Source organism: Arachis ipaensis, chromosome B03, assembly GCF_000816755.2.
Source record: "Arachis ipaensis cultivar K30076 chromosome B03, Araip1.1, whole genome shotgun sequence".
Taxonomy (NCBI): domain Eukaryota; kingdom Viridiplantae; phylum Streptophyta; class Magnoliopsida; order Fabales; family Fabaceae; genus Arachis; species Arachis ipaensis.
Genome location: NC_029787.2, coordinates 18,647,567 through 18,651,088, shown reverse-complemented (window position 1 = coordinate 18,651,088; position 3,522 = coordinate 18,647,567). Strand labels below are relative to the sequence as shown.

At 34.3% G+C, this 3,522-nt stretch overlaps 1 long non-coding RNA gene across 1 annotated transcript in view; it reads right to left on the bottom strand.

Annotated features, from left to right (window-relative positions):
• LOC110270011 overlaps positions 1-1,441 on the bottom strand; it is a 14,525-nt gene extending 13,084 nt beyond the window's left edge. The window contains exon 1 of the long non-coding RNA XR_002358963.1: positions 1,238-1,441. This is a non-coding gene — a long non-coding RNA (uncharacterized LOC110270011). The remainder of the gene's footprint in view (positions 1-1,237) is intronic.

Sequence of the window (3,522 nt, the reverse complement as noted above, 5' to 3'; positions counted from 1 at the left end):
CGCCCCATCCCCATGACGGGTAACGGGGACCCCGTATCCGCCGGGGACCTGGGACTCCGTGGATATCCGCGGATTTTAGTAAAAAATAATAAAAATTGAAAAAAATTGCTAAAATTCAAAATTGATACATGAAATTAACAATTGCTATACATGTAACTGAAGAGATAGATGAATATTCTTTAAACATGCTTCAAAGGAAATCAACGGAATTAGAAAATCAATAAATATATATGTTATTATTAAGTAATAATCAGGGACCAATTTTGTAGCTCATTGAAAAATTGAAGCTGTCAGATAATGTACAACAAAGTTTTGTTTTTATCTTAATAAAATCTTGCCTGTGATCGTTTCAATGGTAAACAACATTTTTGAAATTCATAAATTTTCTAAATATTTTGTAAACAGGGAATATTGCATGTCGATATCAAACCAGGATGAATGTTGCAAACTTCTTAGATTCAAGAATCACATTGATCCGGTAATGATCACCAGAAAATTATAAAAAAATAAAATACCAAAATAAAAATCAGAATCAGAAATTTACAACTTAGAACCTAATTACCAAAATTTAAAAATCCAAAATCAAATAACCCTAAATAGAAATCAAAATCAAAAAATTCAGAACTAATAACCTAATAATCCTAAATAAAAAATTCAGAATCAAATCAACCCTAAATAGAAATCATAATCAGAAAATTCAGAACTCTAAACTTAATTACCCTAAATCAGAAATCTAGTAAACGGAGAGGAGAGGAGAGGAGACGCGGCAGTCGGTGGTCGACGGTCGGCGATGTTCGAGGAGAGGAGATGAGACGAGACTGATGGTTTCACCGTGAGGAGTGAAGAGGAGAAGCAGCAGTAAAGCATGTGTGAGCAGTGTTCTATGCCTTACCCAGTTACCCGACGACAAAGAGGTGACGACAAGCAAAGGCGCGACGACCAGAGAAGAGGTGACGACCGGCGAAGACGCAAAGACGGTGAAGATGACGGTGACGGTGACAGACTGAGGGGTGGGAGGTAGCGCCGTAGCGGTGAAGGACTGAGAGGGCGAGAGGTGGCAGTCGGTGGCGGTCGGTGGTGGTGATGGTGCGACCGTGCGTGGTTCAGAGAGGGTGAGAGGCTGAGGCTTAAAGGTGGTGACTGGTGAAGAGTTCAGAGAGATAGAGACTAGGTTGAAGATTGTGAATTGCAACTTTGCAAGTGTGACGGCTAGGGTTTTCACCTTCCTTCATATGACATATATATATTAAGGGTATTCTAGTCTTTTTACATAAACGGGGTTTAAACGGGTCTCCACGGGGCGGGGACCTCTATCCCCGCTCCCGTCCCGTTTAATATACGAGGCCCCATCTCCCGTTTCCGCGAGTACAAAATCGTCCCCATATCTGCCCTGTGACGGGTAAATCCCCGCGGATACCCGTCCCGCTGGGGATTTTTGCCATCCCTAGTCATTGGGCTGGCCATTAAGACAATTTAACTTCGATAATGCCTTCTTGAATGGCAAACTCGAAGAAAATGTCTATAAGGCACAGCCTCAAGAATATGAGAATGACAATACCAACCTGGTTTGTAAGTTAAATAAAGCCATATATATCTAGAAACAAGCATCTCGTGCTTGATTTCAAGACATTGGCAGACACTCTTTAGACATTTAGTTTTGAGAACACAAAATTAGATGTCTCACTATTTGTTAAACACAATTCATCGTCTGTTATTTATTTATTAGTTTATGTAGATGACATAATAGTAACAGGGAATAATTTGAAAGAAAATAAATTCTTGATAGTTCAATTGAATGAATTTTTTTTTTAAAGAATCTTAGCTTGTTTAATTGTTTTCCTAGGATTTGAAGCCACTTATCTTCTTCAAGGAGACTTCATGGTGTCTCAAACAAAATATGCAAAAGAATTATTGGTCTAGTCTGAAATGGATAATTCTAAACCTTTACCAATTTCTATGATTTTAGATTCTAAATTGTTCTCCAATGATTCTGAACTTTTTGACAATCCAATAACGTATAGATCTGTAGTTAGAGCATTACAATACTTAACAATGATAAAGGTTGGATATTAAATTTGCAGTCAATCGTGTCTCTCGACATAATCCAACTCTTTTACACTGGAAAAGTGTCAAAAGAATTCTCAGATATGTGAAAGGTACGGTGGATAATGGAATTGTGTTTAATAAGTACACTAACTTTTGAATTTTTTCTTTTGCAGATGCAGATTGGAGTGGAGACTTTGGGGATCGAAAATCTATCGATGATTTTTGCATCTATTTAGGCAATAATATCATATCTTGGAAGAGCAATAAATAAACTAAAGTTAGTAGGAGCAGTACCGAAGCTAAATATCGGTCTAGGTGTATAACCCAAACTAAAATTATGTCCATTCAATAACTCGAGTGTTTCACACCCAACACCACCTACTATATATTGTGATAATCAAAGTGCCTACCTCTTAGCTGCTAATCCTTTACTTCATAGTAGGTGTAAATATTTAAAGCTGGACCTTCATTTCTTAAGAGATCTGGTTAATAAAAAATTTCTTTATGTGATGCACTTTTTTTCTCTATACCAAATAGCAGATTGTTTAACTAAACCGGTGTCACAACACTTAAAATGTTCAAACGCAAACTGAGAGTACGTCAAAACCCATACCTCAATTTGAAAGGAATTTTAAGAGAAAGTTCACAGTTAATCAGTTAGGTTAGTTATTAGAATTATATAGCTAATAGAATTTTGTTCGGTTAGTTATTTGATTTTGGTTAGTTAAAACTTGTTCTTTTGATTATTCTTAAAGAGGAATCAAGCTCTAAATCTTATATATATAACAGTTGTATTGTTTATTTAGCAATGTGAAATATATTCATTTTTATTCATCTCAGTTTTTTTTTTCTGCATTTTTTCACAGCTTGTTCCTTAATCTGTGATCCTACCTTTCTGATGATCTTTGTTGCATCTTTTAGTAACAAAATAATTTTTATAACAATTTATTCGTAAAAGCTCACTCAGTTATGTGGGTCTCTCTTGACTAATAAATGTGTTATTGAATTAGTAGATTTTTTAATTAAATCAATATAAACACTTCAATCTTTTTGTTTTAATTAAAAACTTTTGACACCAACGATCATCTCCACATGATCTTTTAGTTGTCTTCAATTTCTTACAATAGCATGAGGCTCTTAAAGAGCAAGTATTTATTAAAAAGTAAAAAGAGGACAGAATATGATAAATGTACAATGGTAATTGGGAATTGAAAATTTACCCATGGATGAAAAATTAATAAATAGATTATATTAATAACTCTTTTTTTATTACATATACAGAAAAGACTCAAACATGTCAAAAAGGATTTAAGAGCAAGTATTTAGTAAAAAGAGGACAGAATATGATAAATGTACAATGGTAATTGGGAATTGAAAATTTACCCATGGATGAAAAATTAATAATTAATAAATATTAATAACTCTTTTTTTATTACATATACAGAAAAGACTCAAACATGTCAAAAAGGATTTAAG